Genomic DNA, 13068 nt, shown 5'->3' on the forward strand with positions numbered 1-13068 from the left:
TATCTTACATAAACCATACTTATAAATAAGCCGAACTATAAACAACTGAAAACTAATCCAGCTTATTCCGACTACCTGAGGTACTGCACCAAACAATCTACGGAACAGCTGGCCATTTCCTACCCATTTCCTGGCTGTGGTTCTCATGGCAGGCATCTTGATTCACTGTTGTGTTGTGTCAATTTAAGAAAACAAGTGTGAGCTAAGATGCTCAACATAATAATGTACAGTATGAAAATGACTGTATAATAACATCATATATTATATATATGTTTTATTTAAAAGTAGATTTCTTGGTGTCCCGCACCTTCTTATGAAAACAATTCTTTTAAGGGGGTTTTATAACCTCCGAATACCTTAATAGTAATCCCAGCACCTAGGCTTGGGTTACGGTATTGCATATCAATTCCAATTGGAAGAGTTTGGACATCTCACAGGAGCCACCGTATACGATGATCAGTCGTCCTATGGAAGTAACCTTCTTTACTAGTAAAAGGACGAATACCGTCATCTCTCGGGTATCACCCTGGCCGCATTCGGGCTACGTGTCCCATTTTCGGGTATGCACATACTTCACAAGTTCCTGAGTACACAAAGTACCTTCGCCTGTGGTACCTTTGGTAGCCCATCCAGCACACATAGTACCAGAGTCTACCCCTCCATTGTCCTTCAACATAATTCTATCAATCTCGGGAACTTGAACCACATCGAAGTTCCCCAAGCGTTTTGCTTGTTGATAGAGATAGTTTATCTTTTTAAATATAAGTGTACATATATGTATATACGTACTTCCGAGAATTTCGGAGGAAGTACTAGGGATGTGAGTTGACCGTTGTCAACAGATAATTAATAAGGGGAAAAGTTTCTTCTTGAAACTATATTTAATATAACAATAAGTCGGAATAATATTCACCGATGATCTGAAATTATTCGAATAACACTTCTAAATCAGAAGGTATATCAGGATCTATGATCTTTCAACCAATAACAATCCTTAATAAATAATCATTACTTAAATAGTAGTCTATAAATAATTTAAATGATAATTGATATTAATCATACCTCGAATGAGTTATTCTCTAAAAGATTTATTTAAATAGTATTCCTCAACTAGTTTGTGTTTACATAATTAATAATCTATCATGATTAATCGGGTTTGAAATAAATAAACGTTGTAGTATACTACTCCTATAATAAAGGAATACGTATATAATATTTAATATCCGAATCAATAAAATATAGTTGAGGGAATATGCTCGTTGGGAAATCATTTTAAAAGTTCGAGGTGTTTTAATGTTTCGTAAGTGGACGATGAGTCCCTTTAAAATGTACTATTATCGACTTATATCCGCCCTATAATATCTCCGGAATGATTCCCGGGTTTTATCTTAAATCCCGACCGACCCTCGGTCTTATATAATACATTACGCTTAAAGCGAAATAACATTTCACGATATATACTTAGCGTACAACATCGCTATATTATGCGAAAATTCAAAAACTACGTATCATGGCAAACATGGTATTTAAGCGATGATAGTAAAACAATCCTTTCACAACACAACAGTAAAAATGGAGTTGGGTTTGTAAACTTGCCTGGGTATCTCGAGGTGGAGGATACTCTAGGTTCCGCTCAAAAATCTATAACCATAAACATATTTCATTTCGTTAGGTTCCGTCCTAACTTATGGTAACTCGCACTCATGTGCTACTCATTATACACCCTCTCAATTCATACTACCCTTAACATTTTTTTTAAGACATAAACACTTTATGGTCACTTCATTTTCCTAAGTATCTTAGTTCATTCTCAATATCGACGTCGGCTCCGCTTAAGGATTCTTACGGTATCTACTCGCGCGGTCTCGACTCCGACATTTTTATAAAATTGAGAAATCATTATTTTCACTTGAAATTTTATGACAGTTAGGAAACTCCATATGTTACTATCTGTAAAAAATTCATGATTTATTAATACTTTTAAGCCTATCCTTTATATTTTCAAAGTTCGTGATTCGTAGCAGTTTTTGTCGCGTAAAACACTTTTACTAAAACGATCATAACTTTTGATCCGTAAATCGGAATTAAGCGATTCAAGCGCCTAAACGATCCTGATAACATTTTCTATCTTACACAAAGGTTATTTCTCAAGAATCTACAGTTTAAAACTTCGAGACTTTCTGCAGAAACCTAAAGTTACGGTTTGTTGGTTTTAACGAAGTTACGTTTACGATCGGGGTTTCGTTTACGCCTTAACTATCAACACAACCACCAACAATCATCATATCATCATCAACACACAAACTCCTCTCAAGAACATCATGTTCTTGAGGCAACAATAACCAACCTTAATCTACTTAGCTTAATCATCAAGGTTTCATCAACAACACTTAGTAAGCTAGGTTTACTAACACCCACTAAATGGATCTTAAACATGAACCTTAAATAAAGTTAGGCCAAAGATTTTTACCTTTCTTGAAAGCTTGAGATGTGTTCTTGAAGATGGTGGAGGCTTGTAAGTGCTTGGTATGATTTTTGGAACCTAAAACCACCATTAAAATCAAGAAACCAAAGAGAGGTTACTATTCACACTATTCACTAATGAGTTTCTTGAATTTATTCCAGCCATCAAACGTTGATAAAAAGAGATGAAAGATTTTTCTTACCTTAATTTAGTTGCTAGGAGGCTTGGGAAATAATTTTGGGATTTTAAAAGAACTAGAGCTTGGAGTTTTGAATTGCAATTTCCCTATTTTCTTCAAAATAGCCGAATGGGAGCAAATGGGGGTGGGGGGTATTTATAGCACTTGGTTGCTTCTCTTGGATGATTTCTAGGTTGCTTCTTGGAAGGTGACTTGATATCTTTGCAAGTTGATCTTTATTCTTCCTAGGATAGCTTAGGTTTATTCCTTGTCTCCAAATCCATGGACATATCTTTGTAGCTTGCTAGCTTACAAGCTAAACTACAAGGTTAGCTCCTTAGCACACTATTTGCTAGCTAGCTTGGTCATCCTAGGGTTAGCTCACTATTTGATGAAGTAACCATGGTTAATTCCTTACCATGGTTTAGTTAGTGCGTTACGTTTAATTAATCGTTTACGCGTTCTCTCGGTTACTTAAACGTTCTCCACAATACTTATTCGTAAATGGTTCGCAATGTAATTCTTTTCGTATTTATTCCTTATATTTTTATTTCTCCTAATTGAATATAAATCCGTAGGATTTTAATCACGTAATTATATTGTGATTCCCGTAGTCCTTGATAAGTCGTAATTACGGTCGTTTTTCAAAGTTCGTTTTCTTCGAAAACTAATAGCGTTTACATACACTCATTTGGTACGTATAGTTGTAATATCGATTCCGAAACTCATTTTTTTATGCACTATATAGTGTGGGCTCAAAAGTTTTTCCCGTCTGTCAGGGTTACTATTCATTAAACATTTTACAGGGTCTCAAAAATTTGAGTTATTACATCACCCCACAGATCAGATCTACGTTTTAGACTTAGTCCTTGGAGGACATGGAAGTCACTACGTCCTTGATGAGCCCTCGCCGCCATATCCCCAAGGGCAAGTATCACCAAGAACTATGTCTTTTGACTTGATCCTTGGCAATCAGCAAGGTACGTATGCATATTGTTAAGGCAGATTGAGCCACGAAACACAAGAGCAGTCAAATCGAGCCTCGAAGCTCACGTTCCTTAGTAATAAATACAGCAATCATATATCTTAGTTTTTAATCCATAACATTAATTTTTAAATTTTATAAAATAAATTTATATTTTGATATATTTATTGGCTTATGTACTTTTGTTATTTTTTCTTATTTGTAAATTGCATTATTGGATTTTCAAGATGGGTGTCTCCCTTTCAGGTAGTAAAACCTTATTATTTAAATTCCCACGGTCATTCATGCATGGCCCAATAATAATTTTTTTAAATATAAGAACTCCTTATTGTAACATCCAGGACATAGCGTGTAATTATTTTAACAATAAATGATTATTATATGATTGTTATGTGAATTTTAGTGAATTATCTGATGATTGATAATAATATTTGGATGTTATATGTTAGGTCACACACATTGTAGAAGGGGGTTGAATACAGTGTTTACTACAATCAAATCGAATATAAGAACTCAAGTAACAGAAAACAGATTTTATTCAACACAATAAACTCTGTTACAAAGAACCTTCCTCTCTCATTGATGAACAAATTATCACGAGAGCTACTAGGGTTACAATGAATAATAAACTCGATTATGATAACACATATAGTGTAAACCCTATGCCTGTGTTTATATACTACACAGTTACAAGATAATCTTCTAATTGATATCGAATACAACTATGCTTCTTAATATATATCAATCAGTTATCTTTTCTTCCAAGTATTCTATTTTTCATAGAATTCTTCTCCATGCATATTTCTTCTTATGTTTGTCTCGATCTTTTTTCTTTTCAATCAGCCACCTTCCTTATCTGAACGTCTCCTTAAGTCCTAATATTATCTCCTGATAAATATCTCCTGATAACTTAAGTTCTGACAACTTAAGTTCTGATATCTTAAGTCCTGACTTCAGTATAAGTACTGATTTCCAGTTAAGTACTAATTTGTCCTGTTAAGTAAGATCTGAAAACTAAACACAAATCATATTAGACATGACATCTCAAATATATCTAACAATCTCCCCTAACTTATAAATTAGCATAATATACAATTTTAACAGATATTTGATGATGTCAAAAACATTAAGTGCAAATGCATGAGAATTTGACTAGATAACTACAACTTACAGTCCTTACAGCTTTACCATCCTCAAGGTTTGATAACAGCTTCAGTCTGTATATACTTCAGAATTTAAGCAGTTGTAGATCTTTGACTTGGCTTCAATTTCTGATCTCTTTGATGTCAGGAGTTGTTCTGAGATAGTTCTTCAACAAACATCTCTCAGCATATTCAATTTCATTGATCATTCTCCTTTTAGCATTCTTCAGTTCAACTGTATCTTCACCAGTTTGAAAAATAGCTGCCCTGAGATCATTTATCTTAGCTTTCCTTATATCCTGATCTAGTCTGATGATGTAGGCTTTATCAGACTTAAGATTGAATTCAAGTCCCTTAATCACAGAAAATGTAGTGATGATTTTAGCAGTATTAGGCTTCATTTCAACAATTTCTCCACTGTGAGATCTGTACTTGGGACAGTATGGGCTGTCAGACTTTACAGAATAAAGCTTCTTCTATCTCTGAATATTTGACTTTAAACACCCTGCAGCACCATCTGTTGATCTGTTTTTAACTTGAAGCAAAAATAGAACATGTTCCAGTTCTTCAAAATACTTCAATGAAATTGCATTCTCCCGGATCTGGAATACCCTCCCATCTGTCATAAAGTATAACATGATGTCTTCTTTCAAAATAGAATGGTAAACCATTTGTACAGATTCAAGTTGATTCAATCTCTCAGGAGTTGCTCCTACACCTGGTTCACTTAAGGAAGTTGGATCATTGGTAGTATTATGTACTCTCTTCTCTTTAGAACTACCCAATCCAGATTTGTCTCTTGCTTCAAAACCATTTAATGTAGTCTTCAAAGATTGAGTCTGTTGAGCTTAGGTGAATCCTGGTAGTAGCATCTTTGAAGATTTAACATGAGCAATATTAGAGGTTTCCTTATCTTCTGATATCAAGCCAACTTGAGCTATGTCAGAGGTTGCTTGCTTCACTATCATATCAGAACTTGCTACTTCTTGACTCTGATCAACTTGAGCTATGTCAGAGGTTGGTTGAGAACTCTTCCTTTTCATTAGAGTAAGACTAGCATCTTCTTCAAATATTTCTTCATCCATGACTGGCACATATACCTTTACAGGTTCATCAACTTTTTCTTTGCCCTTGGATCTTGGATCTACCTCCACTTGTGATTTGGATTTAGCTGCCTCAGAATTTGTCCTTTCTTTAATCACAAAACCCTTAGGTTTTGGAAGTTTCTTTTCAACAACTAAAGCTTTAGATTTTGAATTAACTTTTTCTGCTTTAAGTCTAGCTTCCTCTTCCTTTAGACTTTCAAAGTCCATTCCAGGATTTTCTTTAAGAAATAATCTCTTTGAAATTTCTTCATCAAGCTTCAGATGTCCAGTAGAACTTATCCTTTTATCAGTATCAGAACTTATTCTTCTCCCAGTATCAGAACTTGTTCTTTGTGTAGAAATTTCAGTTGTCTTTGATGAAGAACCTTTACCACCTTTTCTTTGACCATGACCTCTACCCATTCCAGAGTTTCCCTGGTCATCTTTTCCATCATCATTACCCTTCAGTGATTTAATAGATTTGCATTTGGACTTAATTACTTTCTCCCCCTTTTTGGCATCAGCAGGTAAAAGAAGAGAGACAAGCAATTCCACTGAGGATTGGATCTCATTGAGTTAAGTTTGCTGAGAAGCTTGATTCTTTAGAATTCAGAATCTTGTTGCTTCTCCTGAGTCTTTTCAATAGACCCAATTCGGTCAAAGGCTGGCTTGAAGAATCTGTTCTTTTCCAATTTTATGTTCATATCTTGCTGGATCAGAGATTCTTGAATTTTATTCACCTTGGCATGAGTAATTGAATGTTGACCTTGAAGGTGTCTAGTACTCATTGCAGTAACTCTCAGCTGTGCCTTGAAATCATCATGTATCAGCATTTCATCAGCTTTGGCAAGGTGCTCAGCAAGAATTTTTTCAGAAGGAACAAAACTAACTGTGTTCCATTCCTTAGTCCACTCCTTTCCTCTAGGAGTTTCACTCCAAGGTCTGGTGTATCCCCTCTAACAAACTTCTTGACTAAATCAGCTTTGCATGGAGCTTGTTGAGGTGCATGTCCAGATGGACCAGCTGCATCTAGTGGTGGCCAAGCGAGTGTGCCGGACGTGCCGTGCCGGCTTTTCAGCGGGCCGAATTCCTTTACACATGACTCGTAAACGGCACGTTTGACTGTACGATCCGTGCCGGGTTAGTGCCGGTCCAGCAAAGTCGAGCTCGCGTGCAGCTCGTGAATTTTACGAGCTACACGGGTCAGGTTGATGTATGACAGTAGTGTAGAAATTAGCTGCTGGTTGGCGGGGCGGGGTGAGTCAAGCGGGGTGAGACGGGTTAGTGAACTCAAAAGTGAAGGCTGTTCCTGTTTCAAAGCGTGTTAATTTTTTATTATTTAAACAATATATGTATGCTTGCCAGTTGCCACTTTCCAGTTGCATATATCATTGATTAAAGATAAAGATTATATTTATCGTTTATATTGAATGAGCATGAGTGCATGACCAAGATAAATGTTAGCTTAGAGAAAACTTGTGGTCTGAGTTGTTCTTTTTAATTGGCAGGTTTTGTCCAGAAGTATATATTAACGAGAAAAGACATTTAATACAGACTTGTGTTGTGATGGTTATAGACAATCAACAACATGAATGGGTTCAGGCGGGTTAGCGGGTTAATGCGGGTTGCCGTGCCGTGCTGCTCGCACGTGCCGGTTTAATCTCGTGTCGTGCCGCTTTCCCGAGCTGTGCCGTGCCGGTCCACGGTTAGTAAAAACTGAAACCGTATTCGCTTCGTTACTTTACCCGGTCTGTGCCGAGTTAAACTCGTCCCGTTACGAGTTGAATTTACACGATTAATAAAGCGAGCCGGGGCGAGTTCGGGCGGGTTGAACCACCCGTGTGGCCACCTCTAGCTGCATCAACATCTAAATTTGTATCAGCTTCACCAGTAAGTTCAGCATTATCAGCATCAGAACTTACAGAGCCTGCAGCATCAGCATCCTCTGATAGAATAACAGTATGTGAGGCTATAGATGCTTCAACATCATCCTCTAAGTTCTGATCTACAGCTAAATTCTGATCAACAGCCAAATCTTGATGCCCACCTAGAATCTAATTTTCAACATCCAGATTCAGAATTGGTGTGGTTGGAATATCTTCAGTAAAATCAGCATCATGAATTGGTATTTTTGGTGGAGTGAGTTGAGTTGGTGGAGCTTCCAAGTACAGAACCTCAGGTACAATCAAGTTATGAATATCAATTTCAGCACTTGTACCTGGGTCTTCAGTATGTACTTGATCAATTATTGGAGACACGGGAGGTGTAGGCACTTGCTCTGGAATATCCTCTTATTCTTGAATAGAAGACTTGTGAGCTGATTTAGCAATAGGAAGTAATTCAATTATTATAGGTTCTGTTGGGATCAGAGATTCCTGACCCCCTTCCTTAGCTGCTTCTTCCAGGGTTTCTTCAGAGTGTGATGATACACTTACATCCCTCCTGGCTCTCTGCTTTTTAAGTCTCTTTGCAGAATTAGAGACTTTGGAAGCTTCATCATCAGAATTTAGCTTTCTAAGCCTTTTGAGGGGCCTAGAACTCCCAATTTCAGTATCTTTCTGAGAAGAGATCTTCTCAGCTTCTACAACAACAGGTTCTGATATGGGAACCTGTTCCTCATTATCTGACTCATCTCTCAGAACAATTCTCCTTCTCTTCTGTTGAGTCTGAGGTACTATCTTAGTCCTCTTGGGTTTGGAAGATGATGGCTTCACAGGATGTGCTGATGGTTGAGATTGAGATGACTGTGATGGCTTGAAATATGTCCTGATAGATGGTTGAGTAGGTTGAGGTTGAGAAGTTTGAGGTTGTTGTGTAGTTGTGGTATGTTCTGATGGATGTTGTGTTGGCTGTGATGTGTTGGTGGGTTGGAGATCAGAGTAAACAGATATGTATATTTGTGGGTCAGCATTTACCAGAATTTGTTTTACTAACTGAAGAATTTGTAAGGGTCTCTGCACTTGTTTCTTAATGTTAGCATTTAACAAATCATTAAAGGCCCTTTTTGCAAGCTTAAAGGGTGGAATTAAATCACTGGTAGGTTGGGGTTCATCAGCACAACCGAAAGTATATATAAGCTGACAAAATCTAGCAAAGTATACTACATTTCTATCCTCTGTCATCCTATCCCCTATGAAACCTGGCACAGCACTTGCAAAACCAAAATGAGTTTGATGAATAAGGGCATACCCGATTTGTTGAATCATGATGGGAATAGCATCAAAGTTGGATCACTTGTTGATGAATGCCTTAGTGATACAATCAAAGAAAAAATTCCATTCCTTTCTAATATTTGCTCTTTTCAGTTGACCCAGCTTTCCCAAACTTTTCTCATAGCCCAAACTGGCCTTGAGCTGCTATAAGACAGGATCCTCCACTGTTGAGAATGTACAACCTTCAGGTAAGTGGAGAGCTTTACGAACTGCTCCAGGAGTAACCACATGCTCGACAACTCCTTATGTGAAAACAATGCTTGGAGTACCAGTAGCACCACCATCATCAAAAAGCCCAGTTCTCCAAAATGTCAGCACTTGTTGGCTTGAAATTCTTTGAGATTGGGTCTAATAAATCTCACTATGAGCAAATAAATCTTGCACAAAGTACAGATCTGATGGAGCTTCAGCCTTATTCAAGATTGCAGCATAGTTATTTGGTACAAATTTGGCTCCATCAACAATTAAATCCTTGGGTGCCATCAGAAATAAGTGAGAAGTTAGAGTGCCTGTAAGGTGTTTGAGAAAATGTCTATAAAGAAAACCGTCAGAAAATTTGAGAGAGAATAAGAAAAGAAAGAGAGGAGAATAAAAATGAAAATAAAAGATTTGAAAATCTTTTATCTCTTTTACTTAGACACCCCACGTGACAGCAATTAATAAGAAGTGGAACAGACGTTTACACCTGTCAGGCATGCAGCAGTTAAGGCAAAAGTTAATGGGCACGATAAATAAGTAATAATTATATTGCACGTTCAGATTTTTAAAAAAAAAACGGTTCCCACTAAACAAATGATTATGACTGCTTTATCTCACATAAACCAATATTCTGAGAAAATATGACCGTTCAAGTATGACTTAAAAAATAAACCAAGTAAATTAATACTGCCACGTCAGCAACAAAACTTGATTTTTATCAGGATTTAAAAGTCATCAGAATATGGCACCTTTACTCGAAAAGTGAATGTTTATTCCTGTAATTCTTCACACAAATACTGATATGGGTACATCAGAATTTAATCATCAGAACTTTTATCAGAACTTGTCCTCAGAATTTATGCAACTGACACTATATTGTTCATCTAAAACAACATTTATCACCACAGTAATTTTCATCATTCATATGGAGTGTATGTGTGTGCAATAAGCTAAATATCAGACAAAGAGTAAAGTCTGATTCACTTTAGTACATCTTAGAAGTAAGGTATAACTAAGAACTTTGCTCAAAATCTGTCATTATTCTGAAGTCAACTGTAGAATGAGTTCATGCATGAGTCCACCTCAACTGTTTTGTGCTCATTTTATGCATCTTTTGAAATTCTTTTTACAATGGCTTCTCAGTGTAAGTGAGTTATAACTGCTTATCAGAATTTATGCTATTATCAGAGTATTTTTCCAGTAATCAGAGAATGTGAAAAGTCACCAAGAAAATTTTATTTTGCTTTTCTAATGCATATTACTTAATACCAGCAATGCACTTAGGTCTTCCCTTCTACATTTTTACTCTAGATCTCAAAAGAGTACCTGATATTTATTTCTTTTCTTTTCTTTTTCTTTTTCTTTTGATAAGTGAGGCTTATCAGCACTTAGTACATCCATCAGATTTACTAACATCAGAACTTAACAGATAAGAAGCACTATTCTAGTTTTTGACTTAGTAATAAGATACACAAAGTAAACTTCAACTAAGCTCAGTATCAGAATTTGCTAGTGTTAAAAGATTTCCACATAAACAATTACTTCATACATGGGATCGTTAGTATATTAAAGACTACTAGGTCAGCATCTAGCACAGTTATCCTCATTGGATTGAATAGTCACAGAAACATTCATATCACAATCAGAGTTTAGAAATTCACATCAGACAACAATCAGCACTTAGAAAGTTTCAAATTAAGCACAGAATACATAAAGATAGTAATATCTGTAAATACTGATCATAAAGTCTGATGTATCAGAACATAAACTAAGCAGATTTAGAGAAAGAACCTGAAACCATTCCAAGTTCATTTACCAATCTTGTAAAAGTAGCTTCATACAGTGGTTTTGTGAAGATATCTACTAGTTGTTGATCTGTTGGGACAAAATGCAATTCTACTGTACCTTCATCCACATGTTCCCTTATGAAGTGGTACCTAATGCTGATGTGCTTTGTCATTGAGTGTTGAACTGGATTACCTGTCATAGCAATAGCACTTTGATTATTACAGTAAATAGGGATTTTAGAATATGTTAACCCATAATCCAGTAACTGATTCTTCATCCAAAGAATCTGTGCACAACAGCTTCCTGCAGCAATGTACTCTGCTTCTGCAGTTGATGTGGAAATTAACTTCTGTTTCTTGCTAAACCAAGAAACCAATCTGCCTCCAAGACATTGGCAGCTTCCACTTGTGCTTTTCCTGTCAATTTTGCATCCTGCAAAATCTGCATCTGAGTAACCTATTAGCTTAAAGTCTGATTCTCTAGGATACCACAATACCAGATCAGTTGTACCCTTAAGGTGCTTGAAAATTCTTTTCACAGCTGTTAAGTGAGGTTCTCTTGGATCTGCTTAAAATCTTGCACAACGACAGGTAGCATACATTATATCAGGTCTACTTGCAGTTAGATAGAGTAGTGAGCCAATCATACCTCTGTAATCAGTAATATCTACTGATGTACCAGTATCTTTATCCAATTTTATTGCAGTGGCCATAGGAGTGGATGCACTTGAACAATCTTGCATTCCAAATTTCTTCAACAAATTTCTGGTGTACTTAGATTGACAAATAAAAGTTCCTTCTTTATTCTGCTTGACTTGAAGGCCTAGAAAATAGCTAAGTTCTCCCATCATACTTATTTGATATCTTGACTGCATTAGCTTGGAAAACCTTTTACAAAGTCTGTCATTTGTAGAACCAAAAATGATATCATCAACATATATCTACACCAAAAGTAAGTCCTTTCCATGGTTGAGATAGAACAATATTTTTTTAATAGTGCCTCTGTTAAATCCACTTTCAAGAAGAAACTGAGCTAATGTCTCATACCATGCTCTTGGAGCTTGCTTAAGGCCATAAAGTGATTTATCAAGTCTGTAGACATGATAAGGAAATTTTGAATCTACAAAACCTGGAGGTTGTTCAACATATACTTCTTCTTCTAATTCTCCATTAAGAAAAGCACTTTTTACATCCATTTGAAAGACTGTAAACTTTTTGTGAGCAGCATAAGCCAAAAATATCCTTATGGCTTCCAATCTAGCAACTGGTGCCAATGTTTCATCATAGTTAATTCCATCATGTTGAGAATATCCTTTTGCAACCAGCCTTGCTTTATTCCTTATAATTATGCCATCACTATCAGTTTTGTTTCTGAACACCCACTTTGTACCAACAACAGATCTGTTCTTTGGTCTTGGCACTAGGGTCCAGACTTTATTTCTTTCAAGTTCATTTAACTCTTCCTGCATTGCTTGCACCCAATCAGCATCTTGAAGAGCTTCTTCCACTTTCTTTGGTTCAGTTTGAGAAAGAAAAGAGTGATAGAGACATTCATTTGATGTTATTGTTCTAGTTCTTATACATGCTTCGGGATCTCCAATAATCAAGTCAGGTGTATGTGCTTTAGTCCACTTCCTTGCAGATGGAAGGTTATCTCTAGAACTGGATGCTCCCCCATAATTCATGCTATCTCCATCAACATTTTCTGATGCTCCCCCTGAAATTATGCTCTCTGAGTTGGATCCTTCAGAATTTGAGTTTCTAGAATTATCAGAACTTAAGTTTCCAGAATTATCAAAACTTGGCTCATCAGAACTTGATGAATCAGAACTTGAAGAGCCTGTTCTAGATTCTGATACTTCTTGAGATGTGGTTGGATCTTCTACATGCTCCCCCTGTACAGGTGCACTTTCATTTGGCATAGTCACCACAGTTTCAATAACATCAGAGTTTAATCCATCAGAGTTTGTAATATCAGGATTTAGACTGTCAGGATTTACAGAATCAGAATTTAAAA

The sequence above is a fragment of the Apium graveolens genome, chromosome 4, assembly GCF_009905375.1.
Source record: "Apium graveolens cultivar Ventura chromosome 4, ASM990537v1, whole genome shotgun sequence".
NCBI classification, from domain to species: domain Eukaryota; kingdom Viridiplantae; phylum Streptophyta; class Magnoliopsida; order Apiales; family Apiaceae; genus Apium; species Apium graveolens.